Raw genomic sequence first — 26,424 nt, 5'->3', positions numbered from 1 at the left:
GTGTCTGTCACTTCCTCTTCCTGTGAGCTCGGCATCAAGGATGAACTCTGTCTTCCAAACATCGTCTGTCTTCCTCACCTTCTATCTATTGTTCCTGTGTGTGTTCCTGTGTGTGTGACTGTGTGTGTGAGTGTGTGAGTGTGTGTGTGTGTGTGAGTGTGTGTGTGTGTGTGTCAGTGTGTGTGTGTCGTGCACAGAAATAGATCATGTAAAGCAGAGATTGCTATCTGCAGCTCGGAGCCGGAGTGTGTGGGCCTTTTAAACTCGCACAACCCACAACAGACGGCGTGTGCAGGATGTGCGTCATGCGCCTGCAGAGGTGCGTGCACTAGCGTGCACTAGCGCGCCGCGGAGAGTGGCGGCTCACACGGACAGAAACGGACCCAAGGAGGATTTAAGTTCCCGCCGGGGAAGAACGAGGGAACGTGAGTAACGAGACGGAGGACGGGGAGGGGGGGGGGGGGTGTTACAGGAAGTGGTGTCCGGGGTGTGACGGCAGCTGACGGGTCGCCAAAGGCAACGCTGTGGCTTCCCTGTGTAGACGAGGTTCATCTAAGGCCCGGTGGCCGCTCGGCTCCTGCGGTTGTGGTTCAATGTTGGACTGGTGTTGGACCATCATTGGACTAGTTTTAGACTAGTTTTAGACTAGTGTTGGACTGCTGTTGGACTGGTGTTGGTGTCGGCTCCCTGGATTAGTTCAAATGGACTTAAAAGCTGTGAAAGTTTGTTCCAGCAGCAGAGACTAGGGTTGCCCCGATACCGATACTGGTACGATACCGATACTGGTATCGGTATCGGGGCCGATACTGCTCTCATATACTCGTACTCGCAAAAAGTCTCCGATACCACGCACCGATACTTCATTGTTGTTGTAGTTACTGGTTAGCGCCGCTAGGGGGAGACGTTGAGCCATCCCGCGGCTCCCCGGGTCAGTCTGCAGCCTGGCTAGCAGCCGTTAGCCACCGCTGCTAACCAGCTGTTCCGTGTTTCAGTAAATTCTATCTTCCTTAATTATACAAACTGGACCATCCTTACTCACAGGTAACTTTATTAAACACTCTATGTAACTCACAGTACAACATAAACAATCCCATTGTTACATTCCTGTTAGCCGCGTTAGCCGCGTCGACAGCCCGCAGTCTGTCTTGCTTCTGTCGTCGTCCCTTATTTTGAAATATGTCCACACTGCTGACGTCCCGCTTGCATTAATTGTCGCTATCTTGCCTGAAACGGCACCACTCTCCTCCCACCACCACGCACCACGCCGGTTAGCGGCCTAGCGGCTAACCAGCCTGTAAGAATGGGATTGTTTATGTTCTTCTTCTTCTTCTTCTCTGTTTTATTGGTGGATCGCAACCAACTTTAAGGTGCATACCGCCATCTACTGTACAAGAGTGTGTAACATAATTCCGCTTAGCCTGTTTTTTAAATTCTATTTGATTGTTTATGTTGTTTCACACGGACGGCTTCAGGTGAAACACTGCACATGCTCAGTTGATGTTCCTGCGATGAGACTAAAGCGGCCGGCTGAGTTTTGTTTAAAATTTAATTTCTCTTCCAAATAAAACCTGTCTTCCAATTCATTGCATTTTTCATTGCATTTTTAGCCTAGTTATTTTTGTGGTAGAAGTATCGGATCGGTACTCGGTATCGGCGAGTACACAAATTAAAATACTCGTACTCGGTGTGAAAATACTGGTATGGGGACATCCCTAGCAGACGTTCTGTTGGCGTCTCGACCCGCTGGTTCAGGGACTCGCTCGTCCTCGGGTCCTCGAGAGTCCCGCTCCGGCCGGACGGACGTCCCCACATGTGTCTCTAGAAGAGTGTGTGTGTGTGTGTGTGTGTGTGTGTGTGTGTGTGTGTGTGTGTGTGTGTGAGACCTGTCACTCAAATCGATCTTCTTTTTAAGGTAGGAGATGAAAAGGTAGGATGTTAATTTTGAAAAAGAAAGAGAGGATGGAGAGAGGATGAAAACAGGAAGAAGAGAGGATGAATAGATGGATGGAGGGAGGAAGAAGAGAGGATGGAGGGAGGAAGAAGAGAGGATGAAGGGAGGAAGAAGAGAGGATGGAGGGAGGAAGAAGAGAGGATGAAGGGAGGAAGAAGAGAGGATGGAGGGAGGAAGAAGAGAGGATGAAGGGAGGAAGAAGAGAGGATGAAGGGAGGAAGAAGAGAGGATGAAGGGAGGAAGAAGAGAGGATGAAGGGAGGAAGAAGAAAGGATGAAGGGAAGAAGAAGAGAGGATGAAGGGAGGAGGAAGAGAGGATGAAGGGAGGAAGAAGAGAGGATGAAGGGAGGAAGAAGAGAGGATGAAGGGAGGAAGAAGAGAGGACGAAGGGAGGAGGAAGAGAGGATGGAGGGAGGAAGAAGAGAGGATGGAGGGAGGAAGAAGAGAGGATGAAGGGAGGAGGAAGAGAGGATGAAGGGAGGAAGAAGAGAGGATGAAGGGAGGAGGAAGAGAGGATGGAGGGAGGAAGAAGAGAGGATGAAGGGAGGAAGAAGAGAGGATGGAGGGAGAAAGAAGAGAGGATGAAGGGAGGAAGAAGAGAGGATGGAGGGAGGATGATTCACTTCGGTGGAGGTGAAAGAAAGAGAGGAAGCTGAAAGAGGAGGAGAAGAACTGGGAACTGGACGGAGATGCGGACGCCATGGTAACCAGGGAGAGAGATGGAGAGAGAGAGAGAGAGAAGAGAGAGAGAGAGAGAGACTAAAACGGCCGAACGTGAAACTCGTCTCCGCTTCGCCCCGATTCAGAAACAGAGAGGCCTGGAGGAGGAGAGGAGGAAGAAGTGCGTGTTCCGTTACCATGGTGACCACCGCTTGGTGAGAGGGGTGCAAGCTGTGGCCTTGGCATCGTCACACACACACACACACACACACACACACACACACACACACACACACACACACACACACACACACACACACACACACACACACACACACACACACACGTACGGAGACGGGCGGCAGGAGGATGATCATGTGGGCTGATGAACAGCTGTGTCAGGACAGGCAGCCTGTGTGTGTGTGTGTGTGTGTGTGTGTGTGTGTGTGTGTGTGTGTGTGTGTGTGTGTGTGTGTGTGTGTGTGTGTGTGTGTGTGTGACAGAGAGAGAGAGGACCAGGGGCGAGATAACAGTATTTGAATAGCGTTGAGCGTCGCGGCGGTCGGTTCCCGTTTCCTCCAAGCACCGGCCTCTTTGTTTGTGCAGTCAAATGGCAGGGAAATGTGTGTGTGCACGCGTGTGTGTGTGTGTGTGTGCACGCGTGTGTATGTGTGTGTGTGAGTGTGTGTGTGTGTGTGTGTGTGTGTGTGGTTTTGCTTCCGCATCGTTCTTCATGCAAACGACGGCTTTGTTGCTTCTGCAGCTTCTGCACACTTCCTGTACGCCTCAGCGTGTGTGTGTGTGTGTGTGTGTGTGTGTGTGTGTGTGTGTGTGTGTGTGTGTGTGTGTGTGTGTGTGTGTGTCAGGACCTGCACTCGTCCGTGCACGGCTGTTCTCTCTGTTCTGACTCGTTTCCGTGGCGACGCTCGACAACGTTTTGAGCAGGTTTAGTTGAAATGAATGAAAATTAAAGAAAGGAGAGAGAGATCACCTGCTCAGGTGACGGAGGGGTGGAGGGGGGGGGGGGGGCTCTTCTTCTCTCTGATATCCCTCCCTTCACCGCCTCTTCCTCATCCCTTCCTCCTCTTTTCCTCCTTCTTATGGCCTTTTTCTACTTTTTCCTCCTTTACTTTTGTTTCTCACGTCAACATTCCTCTATTCTCTCTCTCCTCTTCCTCCCTTTCTTTCCCACACTTTTGCCATCCTGCCCTCCATCCCTCCATCCCCTCCGGGTCTCCTCCTCCAGGGAGGAACAGGTGGCCGCCGCTCCGTGATGGAGAGATCGCCACCATCCCTCCGCGGTTCATGGAGGGATGGAGGGAGGAAGAGGAGGAGGAGGAGAGGAAGAGAGGAGGAGAGGGAGGAGAGGAAGAGAGGAGGAGAGGGAGGAGAGGGAGGAAGAGGAGGAGGAGGAGAGAGAGAGGAAGAGGAGGAAAGGGAGGAGGAGGAAGAGGAGGAGAAAGAGGAGAAGGAGGAGAAAGAGGAGAAGGAGGAAGAGAGGAGGAGAGGAGGAAGATGAGGAGAAAGAGGAGGAGAAAGAGAAAGAGGAGAGGGAGGATGAGAGAAAGGATGAGAGAGGAGGAGAAGGAGAGAGGAAGGGAGGAGAGGGAGGAAGAGGAGGTGGAGGAGAGAGAGAGGAAGAGGAGGAAAGGGAGGAGGAGGAAGAGGAGGAGAAAGAGGAGGAGAAAGAGGAGGAAGAGAGGGAGGATGAGGAGAAGAAACAGGAGGAGAAAGAGAAAGAGGAGAGGGAGGATGAGAGAAAGGATGAGAGAGGAGGAGAAGGAGAGAGGAAGGGGAGAAAGAGGAGGAGGAGAGGGAGGAAGAGAGAGGGAGGAGGATGAGGAGGAGGAGGAGAGAGAGAAGAAGAGGAGAGAGGAAGAGAGAGAAGATGAGAGAGGATGAGAGAGGAGGAGAGAGGAGGAGGAGGATGAAGGCTGTGATTTGTGAGGCCGAGCGTCTGCAGGATGCTTCTCTCTCTCCTCCTCCTCATCCTCCTCTTCCTCTCTCTCCTTCTCCTCTTCCCCCCCCCCTCCTCTAATCCCATAATCCTAATCTCACTTCTTCTCCACCTCCTTCTGGTCCTCCTTTCCATCTCTGGCTCCAATCCTCTCCTTCATCTCCCTTTTTTTTCCATCATCACTCCTCTGTTTCCCTCCTCTTTTTCACCTGCCCACCTTTTCCCCTCTCTCTCTCTCTTTTCATTCCTATCCTCTCCTCTTCCGTGCGGACTTCACTTCTCTTCCCTTTTTGTTTTAAGTTTTGCTCTTTTCCTCCCTTTTTTCTCTTCTCCATCCGTCCTTCCGTCTCTCTTTCCCGTCATCTTCTCTTTCGCTCAAAAGCGCGCCAGAGAAACATTCCAAACAGATCCTCCCTCTTCTCTTCGTCTGTCACTCCTCCGGTCCGTCTCTCCCTCCGTCCCTCCGTCCCTCCCTCCCTCCATCCCTCCCTCTCTCTTTCTCTGCTGTATCCTTGTTTCCAGGCGGGAAGCGTGTGACAGCTCAGACCTCTCTCTTAACTCCGACTCCCCAGCAGGATCAGCAGCAGCTGTCAGACGTTTACGAGTGTTTTCATGTTGCTACCTTAACGCCGTCGCTGCAACAGCTCCGTCCTCGTCTCTCTTAATTCCCGCCGGATGGGAAACAGACTTGAGGGACGCCTGAAGTTTATTTATGCAGATGTATTCAGAGTCTGTCAGAGTTGAAACGTGTTTGTGTAAATGCTGTAAAACTCCTCCTGAACGTGGGATTCTTGCAGAGGAGTAGCTGGTGGGGGGGGGGGATGATTACGGGCCGAGGTGAATTACAGGGATGGAAATGTTTGAAAATGGAAATGATGGAAATGATGGAAAGGGACATGTTCAGTATCAGCAAGTCCCGCCCCCTGCTTAGTTACGGTTGCGAAGTTACGCATGCGGCCCGCGAGAAGTTTCCAACGCAAAAAAAACGAAATGTTAATTCACTAAAAAGGAAGGCATAAATAATTGCCATGAATCGCAGCATATCCGATAATATATTTCTTCTACAAATCCATCGTTATTCCACAAAGGGAGCAGTTTTCGACATTTTTTTAGTTTTCTAGAATGCATTTGCTGATTTTATTTCTTTGTAGACGGTCGTTTATTTTTATTAACTGACTACTATTATATATTTTCGCAGGAAAAATATCACTGCTAAAAAAGATGATAGAAGATATTTATTCGGAGAATTTCAGTTTTGAATACAAGGATATTGACAAAGTAAAACAGTTAAAAAAGAAGTGCTGACTTTTTCGGCACACTGGCGTAAATATCCGCGCCAATTTTTAAAAGTAAATAGACTTAATTGTACTGGAAAAATCTCTAAATCACAAAGAAACACTCTCGGATGTAACAAGAAAGATTTTGCTTTTAATTAAATTTCCTATAAAAAAGCGAAATATAAAAAAACATACTTGTTTCTGTTTATCTTTGTAAAATTATATTAAAAGTATCTTACATAATTTGAAAAAAAATGAGAAATTTCAAGAAAAGATCCTGAAGAAATATATTTTACATAATTAGAGTATAAACAAAGTGCATATTTCCTTTAAAATTAACTAAACTGATATTGGATTAGATAACAATAGTAAAAAGAAAAAATTTTCCGCACCGTTTTTGTTACTTTGAGCGTGCGGCCCGCGAGAAATAAATTGGTCAAATCCGGCCCGCCAAGCAAAATGAGTTTGACACCCCTGTTTTACGGCAACGAAAAGCTTGTCTTCTACACTGTTCACGCACAACAGGGAGCAATTACTTTACGTTTAGTTATTATTAAGTATTTATTATTTAATTTGAAGAGACATTACTTCAGATTAGCGACCGAACACGAGATTTAACGTTCTGAGTTTGCGCCTGGGGCTCGGTAGCTAAATAATCTGGCATAAACTCACGATGCTAGCTTACTGCAGCGTGAGCTAGCTAACGTATCCGAACCAACGTTTGTTCCTACGGGATGACTGCGATTAAATGACTTTAGCTGATATTAGTAGAGTTGAAAGCATCTGATTTAACTTTGAGCGACTGCGGACATCGTAGCTCATCTTCCGGACGATAAGTTGGCTGTTTAACTCAATTAGTTAGACTCATTGTTTTAAATGTATTTAGTCAGAAAAAATGAAACGGGTGAGTTCAGGATCTTACAGTGTTTTTTTTTTATGGAGCTGAAAACTGCAGAAGTCCGAGTTCAGGTCCCTGTGGAACTCCGTGCTACATTTACATGATGTTTTCATGCTAAAAGATGTGCTGATGTCTTGTATTCTGCTGAAGAAACATGCCTGAAACAAAGCTGATTTTTATTTATTTAATGTTTCCTCTGCTCTGATTGTTTATCGTGACCTCAATATCGTGTATCGTACCGTATGGTGACATTAGTGTATCGTTACACCCCTAGTAGTTACGGTGGAGGAAACAGCGATGTTCTGCAGCGACATCAGTCTGAGGAGAAAAGTGCTCGCTCATGCGACGGCGTTGCTGCTCCGCGGAACATGAACCCGCTCACTCTCCCCGCCGCCGCCGCCGCCGCCGCTGCCCCGAGCCCGGCTCTGTAATTTCCCTCCGCCTCCCTCCCCGGGCCGAACCTCAGGCCGAACCTCAGGCTGTTAAAGGTTTGCAGTGGGGTTTGTGGCGGGCAGAAATGTCAGCGCTGTGGATTCCAGTGTCGGGGGCGGGGAGGCGGTGGCGGACTGTTTCTGTCTGCGGGGTGCAGCTTTTATTTTTTAATTTAGACAGTATGTGTGTGTTTAAGTGGAGGCGGGAGAGTTTCCCACCTCGGGCTGGAGCTCGTGCAGCGCTTTTACGACCCGGTGTTTAACAGTCTCGCTGCTCTGCTCTCCGGGTTTCCTCTAAATCTGTTCAACAGGTCTGAAATGGACTTGTTTTTATTTATATTTCATCATTTTTTTATTATAAACGGTGGCATCCACAATGGCCGTGGTTACATGATGTTTTTTAATTTGGAATTTATTATTCTGAATTAAATAATTCAGAATTAAACTATTTTCCTTCGAGTTTACATGGAAATAGTAATTCCGAATTGAGGTTTACGTGGAAAACACGTTTGATCGGCTTTATCCAATTATTTAAGGTCTGGGGGTTGGGAAGGTTCTGATTGGATCGGGGGGGACCGGAAGTTACGGCTACGGGAAGAAAAACAAACTTAGCCGCTACAACTTTGAAAAGCTCACAATTTTTATGTTTCCTGTTTCCATCTGTTCTTTTAATTATTTCCAGGTCCTCCAAGCTATTTATTAAATAAATGGTCTCTGCTCTTGACCAGCGTTTACTGCGTGCTGCCATCCTGAAACTTTGTTTGGAAAACCAGCCCAGCGCGGAATATAAGCGTCATGGAGACAGACGGGCGAGAGAACGAGCAGAAAGAAAGACCGGAATTAATTTAAAGCGGAATGAGTGTAAACATGATCTGGAATTATTCTATTCGGATTTTAAATAAACCGGAATAAACCAGCCAGTTAATTCGGAATGAAGTTTAATTCGGAATGGGCATTTTCATTCGGAATTAGGTGTTTACATGGTCATTTTTACTCATTTAAAATGTTTAATTCTGAATTAAAGAGGAATTAAACTTCACCCCCCTCCAAACCCACCCCTCGGACCTAAGCATTCGATGAAAACAATTAATGATTAATAATAAAGAAAGCAGAAAAAAAAAGATAATACAACAATAAAAAACAAAAAAAGGACAAAATAAAACAAAGGCAAAACATAATATCCAAAACTAGACAAGGATAGCTGCAACAAGGTAATCTATATCAATTTTAAATACACATCTTTAAATACAAGTTTGTCTTTAATTTGATCTGTTGCCATATGGCAAAATAAAATATTTTGTTGTATTGCATCATGGATTCGGGGCTGTAGATATTTCCAGATATTTAATATCAAGAAAAGTCCGATACCAATGGGAGATGTTAAGCGTGTGTGGTGGTTTCCATCTTACTGCAATTATCTTTTTTGCTGCTGTTAGGCCAGCAAGCAAAATTCGTTTTTGACATTGAAATTGACTCTTCACATCTAACTCAACCTTGTCTGTGGAGCAGCAGCTTCTGAAAGATGTTAAACACATCCGATACCGACGAGGTCATCGTGGGTCAGCGCTGATGTCTTTCCCCTCAGGCGTTGGGAAGCGTGTACCTGTGAAATAATGCGTGAGACGCCAAACTCAGTCCACGTTTCTGAGCATGCTCGACGCCCTGCAGCCTCTGCTGTCCATCGGCGGGTCGTTAATGGCGCTTTTCCACTAGTACCTACTCGGCTCGACTCATCTAAACTCGGCCTGGTTTCTTTTCCATAACAATTCAGCCCCTGGAGCAGAAGTAGGAGGTTGGAGAAGCTGCTGTGACGTATTTGATTGTGTATCTAAACGAAGAAGACAACAACACTAAAGATGTAGAACCTGGAGGAGATGATACAGGACTGTCTCACAAAATTAGAATATTGTGATTTTCTGTAATGCAATTAAAAAAACAAAAATGTCATACATTCTGGATTCATTACAAATCAACTGAAATATTGCAAGCCTTTTATTATTTTAATATTGCTGATTATAGCTTACAGTTTAAGATTAAGATTCCCAGAATATTCTAATTTTTGGAGATAGGATATTTGAGTTTTCTTAAGCTGTAAGCCATGATCAGCAATATTAAAATAGAGATTTTGCATGGAGCCCCAGATCGAGGGAGATTGACCGTCATCTTGAACTTCTTCCATTTTCTAATAATTGTGCCAACAGTTGTTGCCTTCTCACCAAGCTGCTTGCCTATTGTCCTGTAGCCCATCCCAGCCTTGTGCAGGTCTACAATTTTATCCCTGATGTCCTTACACAGCTCTCTGGTCTTGGCCATTGTGGAGAGGTTGGAGTTTGTTTGATTGAGTGTGTGGACAGGTGTCTTTTATACAGGTAAGGAGTTCAAACAGGTGCAGTTAATACAGGTAATGAGTGGAGAACAGGAGGGCTTCTTAAAGAAGAACTAACAGGTCTGTGAGAGCCGGAAGTCTTACTGGTTGACAGGTGATCAAATACTTATGTCATGCAATAAAATGCAAATTAATTACTTAAAAATCATACAATGTGATTTTCTGGATTTTTTTTTAGATTCTGTCACTCACAGTTGAAGAGTACCTATGATAAAAATTACAGACTTCTACATGCTTTTCAAGTGGGAAAACCTGAAAAATCGGCAGTGTATCAAATACTTGTTCTCCCCACTGTATTTGTTTTTTGTGTTTTTGGTCCAATATGGCTCTTTCAACATTTTGGGTTGCCGACCCCTGATCTAGGCCATGAAAATCAGATCAGAAACACACCTTACCCAGTCCAGTATGTATATGTATCTGTATAAGTGTGTGTGTGTGTATTGTATCCTATACATATGATATTCCAAAGTGTTTCTTAATTTGCTTTTTGAGAATTCCATGATTTCATTGATCTATATTCTACTGTATGCTTCAGAAGATTAGTGTTTTAATAATATATTATTAACTCTTTAATAACTGAACCAGCGCCCCCTTTTGTGGCACAACATCCTGCTCTTTGATTGTTTTTTTGCGCGTCGGTCCTCCGTCCTCGTCGCTCCCCTGATGCCGCTGGGGGCCGGAGGAGTTATATTTAGCCTCCTCCTCCTCCTCCGTCTCGGTGCAACGGTGGCCTCATCAGCTGTGGACCTCGGCGGGAGGAACGCAGGCTCACGCCGGGGCTGGCGGGGGATAGAGCCCGTTACGTAACGCCGCCTCTTACGTAAAGAGATGCACGAGCCGCGGCGCGTCTGTGCTAACGCAGGCGAGGAAATCCAGACTTTTGCCTTTTTGGCTTCTGGCTTTCCCAGCGTGAGCTGAGTTACGTCAGAGAGGGAGCTTAAGGTGGACGGCAGTCCGCGAGGTGTGTGTGTGTGTGTGTGTGAGTGTGTGTGTGTGTGTGTGTGTGTGTGTGTGTGTGTATTTGTGTCCTGAATCCACAAAGCCCTGCTGCAGAGCTTTGCTCTTATATTTCTAATCCCAACCATGACAACACTTCCTCGGTAATCTCCTCGCCTTCGTCTTCTGCCCGGGCCGAGGCCGGGGTGGCATCCGCTGCAAGTCTGGAGTGAGAGAAACACAGGAAAACACTCCAAGGGCACACAGGCCTTTGGAATCTGCAAGAGAGAAAACAAACAAACAGAAACAGAAACAGGCAGAGACACAAACAGCAACCAGTCCAGGTCTCTGTAACTAAATCAGGACTAGGTTTACTGGGGAGTTTATGTTGTTGAAACGGGCCGGCGTCGGGACATCAGACCTGTCTAGACTGGTTCTGGACTAGTTCTGGACTAGTTCTAGACTAGTTGTAGACTAGTTCTAGACTAGTTGTAGACTAGTTGTAGACTAGTTCTAGACTAGTTCTAGACTGGTTGTAGACTGGTTGTAGACTAGTTGTAGACTAGTTCTAGACTAGTTGTAGACTAGTTGTAGACTAGTTTTAGACTAGTTCTAGACTAGTTGTAGACTAGTGCTAGACTAGTTCTAGACTAGTTGTAGACTGGTTGTAGACTAGTTGTAGACTAGTTCTAGACTAGTTGTAGACTAGTTGTAGACTAGTTTTAGACTAGTTCTAGACTAGTTCTAGACTAGTTCTAGACTAGTTGTAGACTAGTGCTAGACTAGTTCTAGACTAGATCTAGACTAGTTCCAGACTGGTTGTAGACTAGTTCTAGACTAGTGCCAGACTATTGCTAGACTAGTTGTAGACTAGTTGTAGACTAGTTCTAGACTAGTTGTAGACTAGTTGTAGACTAGTGCTAGACTAGTTGTAGACTAGTTCTAGACTAGTTCTAGACTAGTGCTAGACTGGTTGTAGACTGGTTCTAGACTAGTTGTAGACTAGTTGTAGACTAGTTCTAGACTAGTTATAGACTGGTTCTAGACTAGTGCTAGACTAGTTCTAGACTAGTTCTAGACTAGTTCTAGACTGGTTCTAGACTGGTTGTAGACTAGTTGTAGACTAGTTCTAGACTAGTTCTAGACTGGTTGTAGACTAGTTGTAGACTAGTTCTAGACTAGTTCTAGACTGGTTCTAGACTAGTTATAGACTAGTTCTAGACTGGTTCTAGACTAGTTCTAAACTGGTTCTAGACTGGTTCTAGACTAGTTCTAGACTGGTTCTAGACTAGTTCTAGACTAGTTCTAGACTGTTTGTAGACTAGTTCTAGACTGTTTGTAGACTAGTTCCGGACTAGTTCTAGACTAGTGGTAGACTAGTTGTAAACTAGTTGTAGACTAGTGCAAGACTAGTTCTAGACTAGTTCTAGACTAGTTCTAGACTAGTGCTAGACTGGTTGTAGACTAGTTCTAGACTAGTTCTAGACTAGTGCTAGACTGGTTCTAGACTAGTTCTAGACTGGTTATAGACTGGTTGTAGACTAGTTCTAGACTAGTTATAGACTGGTTCTAGACTAGTGCTAGACTAGTTCTAGACTAGTTCTAGACTAGTTCTAGACTAGTTCTAGACTAGTTATAGACTGGTTGTAGACTAGTTCTAGACTAGTTATAGACTGGTTCTAGACTAGTTCTAGACTAGTTCTAGACTAGTTCTAGACTAGTTCTAGACTGGTTCTAGACTAGTTATAGACTAGTTCTAGACTAGTTCTAGACTAGTTGTAGACTGGTTGTAGACTAGTTCTAGACTAGTTCTAGACTAGTTCTAGACTAGTTCTAGACTAGTTCTAGACTGGTTGTAGACTAGTCCTAGACTAGTTGTAGACTAGTCCTAGACTAGTTCTAGACTAGTTCTAGACTAGTTCTAGACTGGTTGTAGACTAGTTCTAGACTAGTTCTAGACTAGTTCTAGACTAGTTCTAGACTAGTTCTAGACTGGTTGTAGACTAGTCCTAGACTAGTTGTAGACTAGTCCTAGACTAGTTCTAGACTAGTTCTAGACTAGTTGTAGACTAGTCCTAGACTAGTTCTAGACTAGTTGTAGACTAGTTCTAGACTAGTTCTAGACTAGTTCTAGACTGGTTGTAGACTAGTCCTAGACTAGTTCTAGACTAGTCCTAGACTAGTTCTAGACTAGTTCTAGACTAGTTCTAGACTAGTTCTAGACTGGTTGTAGACTAGTCCTAGACTAGTTCTAGACTAGTTCTAGACTAGTTGTAGACTAGTTCTAGACTAGTCCTAGACTAGTTCTAGACTAGTTCTAGACTAGTTCTAGACTAGTCCTAGACTAGTTCTAGACTAGTTCTAGACTGGTTGTAGACTAGTTCTAGACTATTTCTAGACTAGTTCTAGACTAGTGCTAGACTAGTTCTAGACTAGTGCTAGACTAGTTCTAGACTGGTTGTAGACTAGTTCTAGACTAGTTCTAGACTATTTCTAGACTAGTTCTAGACTGTTTGTAGACTAGTGCTAGACTGGTTGTAGACTAGTTGTAGACTAGTTGTAGACTAGTTGTAGACTATTTCTAGACTAGTTCTAGACTAGTTCTAGACTATTTCTAGACTAGTTCTAGACTGGTTCTAGACTAGTGCTAGACTGGTTGTAGACTAGTTGTAGACTAGTTGTAGACTAGTTGTAGACTAGTTCTAGACTAGTTCTAGACTAGTTGTAGACTAGTTGTAGACTAGTTCTAGACTAGTTGTAGACTAGTTGTAGACTAGTTCTAGACTAGTTCTAGACTGGTTGTAAACTAGTTCTAGACTATTGCTAGACTAGTTCTAGACTAGTTCTAGACTGGTTGTAGACTAGTTCTAGACTATTGCTAGACTAGTTCTAGACTAGTTGTAGACTAGTTGTAGACTAGTTCTAGACTAGTTCTAGACTAGTTCTAGACTAGTTGTAGACTAGTTGTAGACTAGTTCTAGACTAGTTGTAGACTAGTTGTAGACTAGTTGTAGACTAGTTCTAGACTAGTTGTAGACTAGTTGTAGACTAGTTCTAGACTAGTTCTAGACTGGTTGTAAACTAGTTCTAGACTATTGCTAGACTAGTTCTAGACTAGTTCTAGACCAGTTGTAGGCTAGTTCTAGACTATTGCTAGACTAGTTCTAGACCGGCAGGCAGAGACACAAACAGCAGCCAGTCCAGGTCTCTAAAACTGAATCAGGACTTGGCTACTGCGATTATCTGTCCCTAAAACCGTGGGGGGGGGGGGGGGGGGGGTCATGTAGGTGAATGAGCAGGTGTGTATGTCTGTGTAAATGTGTGTGTGTAAAGTGAAAACAAAGTTTTACTCGCCGAGTCGCGGCGGGCGGTCGACGCTCTTCGTTCCCCCGGGGTTCTCGTTGTGTTTTTATTTCCCTTCCTTTTTCCCGGCGAGGTCGTAAAACAGCAGCTGAGGTGGAAACAGCAAACATCCGGCCTCAACCCGGAGGAGAACGAGCTCTCAGGAGAACCTGCTCGGAGGCTCCGGAGGCTGGTGTGAGTCGAAGGTTTGATTCCCCGGAGGATCAATAAACTACGTCTCTATGTTTATTAGATAAAACTCACCAGCAGTTGGATAATCCGGCCTTTTCAGCTCATTTCTCTGCCGCCGACGGGAGGCCTGCCCTTGTGGTGACATTGGTGAAGCGCAGGGACCCCCCCATCGCCCCCCATCGCCCCCCCATCGCCCCCCCACCCCCCTCCGAGTGCAATCAGTGCCAGATAATGAGGTTGCGTAACGGTTAAACTCTTCCCCCGCGCTGCTAATATCGATTAGCTGGCTCCGGCTGACGCGCGGCAGACTCGCGCCGGGCGCCGCTTTCCACTCCATCAGCCGGCAGATCAATCAGAGCCTAATGAGATAAACGAGTTCACTAATTAGTTAACGAACCGCTGCCTGACTGACACACCGAGCCGGGGGCCGGGGGGCTCCTTCACGGAGACGCTAGCAGAGTTAACAACACGGCCAATTTAAATCTGTAAAAAGCTGTGAAGTTGTTGACTCGCACTGCCCACTTAACTCCGAGTGCCATCGTTAGTTTTCCATTTCGGCTTTATGACGCTGCTCGAATTACGCCTTTGAAAGCCTGGCCTGAAAACGGCTTCAAATAAACAGCTTCTGCCGGGTTTCTGCACAAACCCCCGACCTTTGCTTTTATTTTCCGTTAATTTGATTAGCGATGTTGCCTGCGGGTTCCTCCGTCGGTCCCCCGAGGAAACGCTGGGCTGCCGGTTCTGCCGATGACCTCCTGAACGCATCATCACGTACGTGATCGGAGATTAAATGTCACTAAACTCTGAGCCTCGCTGTTAGTGGGCAACGCCAAGTATCCCCCCACCGGGTCGCATGTACATCTACATTCAGTTGCTTCAGTTCTTTGTTGGTTCAGTTCCACATTGTCTCAGTTCCACATTGCTTCAGTTGCTCATTGGTCTAGTTTCTCGTTGGTTCAGTTCCACGTTGATTTTTTTCCTCATTGGTTCAGTTCCTCCTTGGTTCGGTTCTTCAATGGTTCAGTTCCACTTTGTTTCAGTTCCTCGTTTGTTTTGTTTCTCATTGGTTCGGTTCCTCGTTGGTTCAGTTCTACGTTGGTTCGGTTCCACGTTTGTTCAATTCCTCGTTGGTTCAGTTCCCTGTTGGTTCCATTTCATGTTGCTTCTGTTTCTCTTTGGTTCAGTTCTTCATTGGTTCAGCTCCACATTGGTTCGGTTCCTCGTTGGTTCAGTTCTACGTTGGTTCGGTTCCTCGTTGGTTCAGTTCCATGTTGGTTCAGTTTTATGTTGCTTCTGTTTCTCTTTGGTTCAGTTCCACATTGGTTCAGTTCCACGTTGGTTTCAGTCCCAGGTTGGTTCAGTTATTTCAGTTCCTCGTTGCTGCAGTTAATAATAATAATAATACATTTTATTTATATAGCGCTTTTCTGGGCACTCAAAGACGCTTTACATTACCACGTGGTTCAGTTCTTCGTTGGTTCAGTTCTTCGTTGGTTCAGTTCTTCGTTGGTTCAGTTCCACGTTGGTTCAATTCTTCATTGGTTCAGTTCCACGTTGGTTCAGTTCCACGTTGGTTCAATTCTTCATTGGTTCAGTTTCACGTTGCTTCAGTTCCATGTTGGTTCAGTTCCACGTTGGTTCAATTCTTCATTGGTTCAGTTCCACGTTGGTTCAGTTCAACCTTGATTCAGTTGTTTCAGTTCCTCCTTGCTTCAGTTGCTCATTGGTTCAGTTGCTCTGTCTAGTTCCTCGTTGGTTCAGTTCCACGTTGGTCCAGTTCCTCATTGGTTCAGTTTCATGTTGGTTCCGATCCTTGTTCGTTCTGTTTCTCATTGGTTCAGCTCCACATTGGTTCGGTTCCTCGTTGGTTCAGTTCTACGTTGGTTCGGTTCCTCGTTGGTTCAGTTCCATGTTGGTTCAGTTTTATGTTGCTTCTGTTTCTCTTTGGTTCAGTTCCACATTGGTTCAGTTCCACGTTGGTTTCAGTCCCAGGTTGGTTCAGTTATTTCAGTTCCTCGTTGCTGCAGTTCCACGTTGGTTCAGTTCCTCGTTGGTTCAGTTCTTCGTTGGTTCAGTTCTTCGTTGGTTCAGTTCTTCGTTGGTTCAGTTCTTCGTTGGTTCAGTTCTTCGTTGGTTCAGTTCCACTTTGGTTCAGTTCCTCGTTGCTTCAGTTCCTCGAGGTTCCAGCTCTTCAACGGTCCGAGCCGACCCTCGACCTCAGTTTGAAGGGAGGAGCTTTAGAGGGAGGAGCTTTAGAGGGAGGAGCTTGAGAGGGAGGAGCTGCAGCACAGCAGAGAGGGAGGGGGCGGAGCCTGCAGTTTTATAACCTCTCAGAAAACAGTTTTCTGTGGAACTTTTCACGGCTGTCGTTACGTTCGTCAACGTTGTTGATTACGATGGTAACTAAGTCGTACAGTGACATCAGCCGGGAACGCCGGCGCTGACCGGTCCGACCCGGGTCCACGATCCGACCCGGGTGCACGGTATGAGGGGTTCGGAGGTCCGACTCGTTAACGAGCAGCAGTTTTGGGGTAAACAGGTTTGTTTTCCACTCAGGAAGTTTCTGGTAATGACGTCAGGTGTTGTCTACGTACCTGTGTGTGTGTGTGTGTGTGTGTGTTATCTTTATTGTGCTGGGAAGCCCCCGACACACACTAAAGACTTCTAATAATTCATAACAGCTTTTCCTGTAAGTTGAGCCGTGCAGCCCCCCAACACACACACACACACACACACACGCACACACACACACACACACACACACACACACACACACACACACACACACACACACACACACACACACACACACACACACACACACACACACACACACACACACTCCCGGAGGGTGACAGGTGCTGCCGGCAACTCGACACCCTGAAGAGAAAGATGCAGAAAGAAAAAGAGGTGATGGAGGAAAGTGAGGATGAGAAACTCCCCCGACCTTCGACCTTCGGCCTTCGTCCTGGCTCGGGTCGGTTGAAGATGAGAGGAGGAGAGGAAGAGAGGAGGACATGAGAGGAGGACGAAAAGGAGAAGATGAGGATGAGGAGGAAGAGAGGAGGATGAGAGGATGATAGGAGGAAAGGATGAGATGAGGAGGAGAGGAAGAGAGGAGGACATGAGAGGAGGACGAAAAGGAGAAGATGAGGATGAGGAGGAAGAGAGGAGGATGAGAGGATGATAGGAGGAAAGGATGAGATGAGGAGGAGAGGAAGAAAAGAGGAGGATGAGGAGGAGAAGAGTAAGAGAGGATGAGAGGAGGAGGAGAGGATGGAAAGACGGGAGGCAGATAAACAAACAGAGATGGTTCTCGCTGCAGGGACAGCTGGCCTGAGTGTGTGTGTGTGTGTGTGTGTGTGTGTGTGTGTGTGTATATATATATATACATATATATATGTGTGTGTGTTACGTAACCGGGTCTCCCTGCAGCTTACAGGCTAAAGTCCAGCTCTGGATCTCGCAGCTCAGCGGAGGTTTATTTTATTACGTTTCTGGCAAAATGACACGTTTTCTAAAAAAAAACACCCAAAAAACGTAAACATATTAGTTGAAAAAACTGAAACTGCATTTTCAGAAATAAGTGATAAATGTCACACATCAGGAGAGGAGGAGCTTGGGAGGGTTTTCCCATGATGCTTTGCTGTGGGGAAGCTCTAGCGTGGAGGAGTAGCTCCGCCTCCTAACGAGTAGCCCCGCCTCCTGACGATGTGTTTGTGTGGAGACGAGCTCCATCGCAGCGATGCATGCTGGGTACCGACTCCAGGTGTCCGGAGATGATTGACAGCTGGCATCACCGTGACCTCAGAGCTGATAAATAAACTCATTAACAGTAAATTAATCCTGGATGTGGTGATCTGTCGCCATGGCAACGGCAGGACGAGGCTCCGGTAACTAGTGTGGACTTACACGGGACTTACTAATGGGTCACCTTGGACTCTGACCTCCAGTCTGAGCAGTTTGGTTCCTGGTTCTCCAGACAGTTTGGTTCCTGCTTCTCAGGATGGTTTTGTTCCTGGTTCTCCGGATATTTTGATTCCTGGTTCTCTTGACTATTTGGTTCCAGGCAGGGCCGCCGCAAGGGGTGTGCGAACCGTGCGACCGCACGGGGCCTCGCGCCACAAGGGGCCTCGCGCTATGGGCCGTTTTTTTTTTTTTTTTTTCCATTTTTTTTTTTTTTTTTTTCGTTTTTTCGTTTTTTCCCTTATAAATATCAACAGACACGTTCCATTACAGACCTAAATGTGTACTAGTCTGTGCATATCAATAAATATGTGCAATGATGTGCGTGTCTGTTGTTCAATACAACTGATCAGACCAAGCGCAGACACAAGCTGCTCTGATCCAGACGGGTGGAGTTGGAACAAACTGTCACACAATGTCAAGAAAACGAGACAGAAAATTTCCATCAGGGGATGAAAAAAGAAAAAAACTAAAGAAAATGGAAGAGTTTAATGCCTCTCTGAAAGGCTCGTTTGATAAATTTGTTACAAAAATCATCGATCCGACCGGGTCTCAAGCAGCCGTGGGGCCCCGCGTCGAGGCAAGAGATGATGATGAGGCAGGGGAAAGTATCCAGTATTTTGCTAATTGGAGAGTTAAAATTGCGCATATAGACACTCAATCCGACCCGAAAAACCCAAAAATTTCGCCCCCCCCCCCCCGCCATTTCGCACAGGGCCTCGCAAATCTCCCAGGCGGCTCTGGTTCTAGGTTCTCCGGATGGTTTGGTTCCTGGTTTTCTGTAGACAGTTTGATTCCTGGTTCTCCAGACAGTTTGGTTCCTGGTTCTCCAGACAGTTTGGTTCCTGGTTCTCCAGACAGTTTGGTTCCTGGTTCCCGGTGATGTCCTCCACCCCCCGCTCAGTTCTCGGGGCGAGCGGTTCCTCCCGGTTCCTCCGAGGCAGATTAAACGTTTTCAGGCTGATCCAGATACGATCAAGTATTTATGTAAGCGGCGCTGTCGCGGCTCGGACGCTACACACTCCCAACAGCTGCTCCATAAACAGTGTGTGTGTGTGTGTGTGTGTGTGTGTGTGTGTGTGTGTGTGTGTGTGTGTGTGTGTGTGTGTGTGTGTGTGTGTGTGTGGATGTTTACAAGTCTGTGTGATAGCCGATGGTCAACGATAAGGCTCTGAATTATATATGAGACTTTAATGCTCCGGAGACAACAGACATCTATCTGGTCTGGAGTGTGTGTGTGTGTGTGTGTGTGTGTGTGTGTGTGTGTGTGTGTGTGTGTGTGTGTGTGTGTGTGTGTGTGTGTGTGTGTGTGTGTGTGTGTGTGTGTGTGTGTGTGTGTGTGTGTGTGTGTGTGTGTGTGTGTGTGTGTGTGTGTGCTTCCACATGCTGAGGAGCCTCTTTGTTTATCGTCACACCCTACCTCTCCGTGAACATCATTCATTGTCGGTGGTTTTCTGTAAAGATGCACTTTTGACAGTTTGAGAGACGATTTCCTCGAAGGAAAATTCCTAGAAAGCTTTTAGGATTATAACATCGTCACATGTTCTTCATCATGAAGAGCTGCTGGAGTCACATGACCAGTTTATTCTTGTGTTTGGTGGATGGTTTAGGTCCGATTTTTGTATTTTTCATTTTAGTTTTACTGTTTTTAATCGTTCTGAAGCAGCTGGGAGATTCAATAAACCAGAACCCCAAAGTAAAATATCTTTAAGGGTCTCAACCTGAAAACCTTTGGCCCAATCAGGACTGAGACCTGCACCCAGGACCTGGTCCAGGACCCAGGACCTGGTCCAGGACCCTGATGTTGTGTCCTCTTGCTGGTACTTTCCAAACCTAGAGGTGTTTTATTTGCAGACTTTAATCAACACGTCATTGATCCTGAATCAAAACCAAAGATGTTTTGTGTACGAAGCGCAACATCCAGCCCTTTTCCACCAAACTGGTTCCAGGGCTGGTTCTGGTTCACAACTCGTTCAACTTGGAACCAGCTGAGAACCGGTTTGTTTTTCCACAGCTGTCAGTTACATTACGCCTCTGCAAACGTCAGTTACGTCGCTGCGTTTGCGTGAAAGTTGCAGCAACAACAAGGTATTTGCTCTAACAGGACTTGGTCCACGTAGCTCCTCCGTGGACACGTCTCTAAAATACAGGTTGTCTCCTCCTCCTCCCATGATGCTTTGCTGCATCCAGATTCATTCTTATTTGAGAATGTCTCCGTCTCCCAGTCTTGCCATTGGTCTTAATAACTCCACACCCTCCACTTACGTAAGCAGTTCTTTCCTCTAGATCAGGGATCAGCAACCCGCGGCTCTAGAGCCGCATGCAGCTCTTTAGCGCCGCCCTAGTGGCCCCTGGAGCTTTTTCAAAAATGTTTGAAAATGGAAATCGATGGGGGAGGGAAATATATTTTTGGGTTTAACATGGTTTCTGTAGGAGGACAAACATGACACAAACATCCTTAATGTTTTCCAACACTGTAAAAATGTGTAGAATAAATATTACATGTCAACATTTCTGTTAACAAAGATTTTTAGGTATTTTAGGAGTATTAAGGCCATGCAGGAGAAAAAATTTTGAGCGGGGAAGATTTTTTTTTCATTATGCACTTTGACAAAAAAGTCAAAATGTCGAGAAAAAAGTCAAAATGTCGAGATTTATGTTGAAATTGAATTTCAAGAATAAAGTCCAAACTTCGCCTTTTTTCTCACCATTTCGACTTTTTTCTCGACATTTCGACATTATTCTCGACATTTTGACTTTTTAAAAAAAAAAATGCCTTTTTTCTCGACATTTTGACTTTTTTCTCGAAGTGCATAATGAAAAAAAATCTTCCTCCGCTAAAATATTATTTTTATTTTTATCCTGCCTGGCCCTAATACTCTTCCATAGATTCGCGTAACAAAAAGAGTCATGTGGAAAGACATTAGCAGCTACATTTGCAGCCGAGGACCCAGTTATAACTAATATAGATACATGCAGCATGTGTTGCCTTCATTCTAAGGCTGATACAAGACTTTTCATTTTTTGCGGCTCCAGACATATTTGTTTTTTGTGTTTTTGGTCCAATATGGCTCTTTCAACATTTTGGGTTGCAGACCTCTGCTCCAAACCATCAAAGAGTTGGTGCTACCTTGGAACCGGTTCTTCTGGCCTGGAGCCACTTCTTGGTCGGTGGAAACAGAGAGACCGGTTCCAAACTCAGCACTGGCCCGGAACCAGAACCAGCCCTGGAACCGGTTTGGTGGAAAAGGGGGTAATACTGGCCCAGAACCAGCCCTAGGTTCGCGGATGAATGTTCTTTTCAGGCCTCTAATGTGCCTAATTCCCCATCTTCTGTATGAATGCACCTGAAACAGAGACCTGGTTAAAGCCAACGAGGTAGCAGGATTGACTGATAAAATATTAACGAGAAATGGTCAACAAATAGAGTTGGTATCTACTTTTAAATATTTGGGATTTTTAATTGATGGCCACTTGTCTTTTAAGGAGCACATGCAGTATGTTGTAAAAAAGCAGACAGTTTGGTTCCTGCTTTTTTCTCAATATTTCGACTTTTTTCTCGAAATTGTACTTCAACATTAATCTTGACATTTTGACTTTTTTCTCGTCATTTCGACTTTTTTCTCGAAGTGCATAATGAAAAAAAATCTTCCTCCTCTAAAATATTATTTTTATTTTTCTCCTGCCTGGCCCTAATATTCTTCTGTAGGAGTTCAGACTGTCTGTAAGTGTTTTAATTAATTATGTCTTTATGAAATTAATGTATTGTTTGTTTTTTATCTTTTAATTCTGTAACCGTGTTGCTGCTATCTTGGCCAGGTCTCCTTGTAAAAGAGACCCCTGATCTCAATGGGACTAACCTGGTTAAACGAAGGCTAAATAAAAAATAAAATAAAAAAAATAAAAGCAGAAATCGTGTCGACGCCACTTTTCTCCTCTAAATGAGGCAGATTGAGCGGTATCTGGGGTTTAGTTTGACTCCGTCAGCCGTGCACCGTGACCCCGGGGGGTCGAGTCCCGCTCTGATCTGACGCTGCCGGCTCTTACACTCCGGCTCTTACACTCCGGCTTTTACACTCCGGCTTTTACACTCCGGCTCTTACACTCCGGCTCTTACACTCCGGCTCTTACACTCCGGCTTTTACACTCCGGCTCTTACACTCCGGCTTTTACACTCCGGCTTTTACACTCCGGCTTCACTCTGACAGCCGTCGCCGTGACGACTAGAGTCACCCGACGAGTCTGTGGCAGCTCAGAGTCCCAACGTTCCCGATCAGATCCTCTTATCAAACACTTCCTGGTCCCCGGCAGCGTGACGGTGTCCAGGTCCAGTTCCTGTTTCTGTTCCTGCTCAGAGATCAGTGTTTTAAAAAACAAACAGCTTGTTTTACTTAAAACTTATATTTTCAGAAGATGTACAGTATTGTATTTAGTGTCAGCCGTGTGTGGAGGTGTTTCTACAGTCTGTGTAGGGTACGCAGCGACGCCCACCGTACGTTCGCGCCCCCGCGTATCCTACGCCGTAGGCTCTGCGTTGGCTAACCCGGAACCATAAATCAGCCAGTGTCCGTCACTCATCTGCTTCCAGCAGTTTCCTGCACCAGCAAGACGCTGCTCTCTGCTGCTCCGTTAACACAAAGTAACCATGGATATTCAGAAGTGGTTCAAGCACAACCACGCCAGCAAGTTTATATTTATGGTTATATTTATTTTTGTTGCTATGTTTTATTTTCTGTTGCTAGATTGTCTGATGGGTGAGGTAGCATTTTCTTTGTTCTGCAGCAAAATTGCTGCAAAAATGCACTTGAAAGACACTTTAAATATTATTGTTTGACTGGTATCATTCCACTTGAAATCACTGTCATGTTTAGTGATGGTTTTGAGCTGTATAGATAAAATTAGTTTGAATTTCTATGTTTTATTTTCAGGGTAAGAAACATCTGTTGCTAGATTGTCTGATGGGTGAGGTAGCCCAGACTAAATGTAGCATTTTCTTTGTTCTGCAGTGATATTGCTGCAATAAATCATTTGAAATACACTTTAAATATTCTTGTTTTGCTAGTATCATTCCGCTTGAAATTATGGTAAAATGCATAATTTAGTGTTGAATAACATGCCAGGCATGTGCACCCCCTCTGATCTGAGATGCAGCCTAGTCTAGTGTTGCCACCCGTCCCTTGAAATACGGAATTGTTCCATAATTGGGAATTAAAAGTTGCGTTCCGTATTGAACCAATACAGACACATATTACGCTCTTATTTATGTCATAATATACAGGTGAAGGTTGGAAAATTTGAATATATTGCAAAACTTAATTTGTAGTAAATTCAACTTAAGGTGAAAGAAATGTATTATTTCCCACTACATGCAAAGTGAGATATTTCAAGCCTTTATTTGTTATAATTTTGGGTGATTATAGCTTGCAGTTTATGGAAACTTCAAATAAAAAATCTAAAAAAATTAGAATATATTATGAAATCGATAAACAATTCAATGATCAAAATTATAACAAATAAAGGCTTAACATATCTTGCTTTGCCTGTAATGAGACTATGTAATATACATGTATTAGTTTCACCTTTTAAGTTGAATTATTGAAATAAACAAACTTTTACACCATATTCTTCACCTGTAGGCTATATTCTACATCTTGGCTGAAGTGGACATACGCAGCATTTCAGTTGCTGGTATGGTTGACTGTCTGTACAGTCATACAAGTTCAATGTTATTAAAGCACTTTAGACTGTAAATCAAAGTTTTTTCATATAAAATAAATACATTTCTATGCATTTTAGAAGGTTTTTTGGCACCTGCTCTGCTGAAATCGGGGTGTCCCTTCTTTCTATTTCTGAAAGGTGGCAACACTACCCTAGTCATCATTTTCTAGAACCGGCCCTGGTGTTTAAAAACAAACGAGGACGAGGCGAGTGGAGACGCGCTGAGTCGGTACTAGTGTAAAAGCTCCGTCCCTGCAGAAGTGCCGTGTGTGTCGGCCCGCGCGTCCCCCCCTGCAGCCCCCCCTCCCCCCCTCGTCTATTTCTGGCTCCGCATCACGCCTGGGCTCCCACTCCCACGGACACGCGCACTCCCGACCCCTCCGACAGACGCTCCCGCAGCATCACGCACCGCGCACGCACCGCGCACCGCGCACGGCCGCGCGGACCAGGCGCGTAAACACGGCCCGGGGACGGGACGGACGCGCGGCGGGGACGCGGAGCGGGGCAGAGCGGACCCTGACGGGACTGTAAACTTGAGAGAAAGTGTGTGACGGGGGGAGCGAGAGGGAGGGAGGGGGGGTCGGGAGGTCCGGCGGTCCTGGTACCCTGGAGACCTGGAGATGGAGGGATGGGGGGGCGGAGGAATGAGGACGCGGAGTCGGACAGGTTGGTGCCAAAGCTGCTTCTCTTCCTCTGTTTTCCTTCTGGTTTCCATCCATCCATCCATCCATCCACCCATCCATCCATCATCCATCCATCCATCCATCCATTTAACCATCCATCCATCCACCCATTTAACATCCATCCATCCATCCATCCATCCATCCATCCATCCATCCATCCATCCATCCATCCATCCATCCATTTAACCATCCATCCATCCATCCATCCATCCATCATCCATCATCCATCATCCATTTAACATCCATCCATCCATCCATCCATCCATCCATCCATCCATCCATCCATCCATCCATCCATCATCCATCCATCCATCCATCCATCCATCCATCCATCCATCCATCATCCAACCATCCATGCATCCATCCATCCATCCATCCATCCATCCATCATCCAACCATCCATCCATCCATCCATCCATCCATCCATCCATCCATCCATCCATCCATCCATCCATCCATCCATCCATCACCCCCCTATGACGCGTCTCACATGTTGGTGTCGGTTCCTTCATTAACTGAGGGACGCCACTGGAGTTGAACCTCCACCCCTCCTTCTCTTCCCCCTCTTCCTCCTCCTCCTCTCAACTTTTCTCCTCCAGCCTCATGTTTTTCCTCTCATTCTCACCTCTTCAACTCCACATCCTCCGTCTAACCTCCCGTTAAATATATAATATCCTCCTCTTTCCGTTAGGTAAGCTTTTATTTTGAAAGGGCCGCTGGATTTTATTCTATTTTGTTGCTTTTTTTGGTCGTTTGTTGTTTGTTTTTTGCAAAAAAACCGGGGTCGCACCAGCAGACAAAAGAGACGGTGGAAAAAAACGTGACGGCGTGTGTCTCTTTTTCCAGAGGGGAACATGGAAAGACAAATAAAGCGAGGGAGATGCTGCCGGCGGCAGACGGAGAGAAGGAAGTCCCTGACAGGCAGGTGACGCTGAGAGGAGGAGGGGGGGGGGGGGGTAAAGGGAGGTAAACAGAGGGGGGTTTGTGGGACTGATGGACAGCCAGACGGACCGTGGGACGAGCTGGACCAGCGGCCCGTCTGGAAACCCGGCGTAGGAGGGTCAAGACCTGCCAAGTGTGTTTCCATTCACAGATTCTCAGACGGTGAAGCGCTCGGCCCCCGGGGGGGGCCGGGGGGGGATGTCTGCTGGGGTGGGGGGCGAGGTGAGGCATGCATGAGGCGCTGCTCGGGTTCAACTACAGAGGTGGAAGGTTCAACTCCGAGATCCTGCCTCCTGATGAGCTGGGAGTCGTGCTGATAATAATGACCTGTGCTTTATTTTGAAAAGCTGTTGTCCCCACCTGGTGACGTAGAGCAGCTTTACCTGAGCAGCATGTAGAGGAACTTTGGTTGGTGTTCTGGTACCGGTACCGGTGGTGGTATCTCGGGAACAGCTTGGGGTACCGGGTGGTACCGGGTGAGACCGGTTCACAAACTCGCACCCCTTCAGGTGTTCCACAAGGCGGCTTCTCGGTGCTCCTGCTGCTGCTAACGTCTGAAGGCCGAAATATGGTTCTGCATCAAAACGGCACCGTGCCTACGGCGTGTGGTTTTCGTCCACGCAGACCACACGCCGTCACTGACGCCGTCACTGACGTGCACATCCCGAAAATTGTAACTACGGATCGAGGCGACGCAGACCACACGCAGAGGAGAGGGCTGTGATTGGTTCACTTGGTAGGAACGCATTTCCGGTTTCCGGTAGCAGTCGTGAACTTTTAGTGCTCTTTTCTTCGTTTATGTGTGATTTTTTTTGTTTTTTTGCACAATAGTTGTCCTTATCTCTTTGATTCACTGTGACCGGAAAAAGTTGGATAAACCATTCAGGAAAAGATCGCAAACTAGCGATCGCGGGGGGTACTGCACCGCGACCAAATGGAGTGACAGAGTAGTCCCAAGGGTTCACGACGGCGTCACGGTGACGGCGTGTGCTCTGCGTTGGTTTGATGCAGAACCATAATTCAGGCTTGAGAGGTTGAAATGATGCTGAAGAAGGAAACCGGTGTAGTTCAGTTCAGGTGCAGTT

At 46.0% G+C, this 26,424-nt stretch overlaps 1 protein-coding gene across 2 annotated transcripts in view; it reads left to right on the top strand.

Annotated features, from left to right (window-relative positions):
- hivep2a (HIVEP zinc finger 2a) overlaps nt 1-26,424 on the top strand; it is a 124,839-nt gene that overhangs the window by 12,524 nt on the left and 85,891 nt on the right. The gene's annotated exons all lie outside the window — the stretch shown is intronic.

The sequence above is a fragment of the Cololabis saira genome, chromosome 18 (genome assembly GCF_033807715.1).
Source record: "Cololabis saira isolate AMF1-May2022 chromosome 18, fColSai1.1, whole genome shotgun sequence".
Classification (NCBI taxonomy): Eukaryota; Metazoa; Chordata; class Actinopteri; order Beloniformes; family Belonidae; genus Cololabis; species Cololabis saira.
The sequence above is the reverse complement of the archived record's forward strand: the minus strand, read 5'-3'. Positions and strand labels throughout refer to the sequence as shown.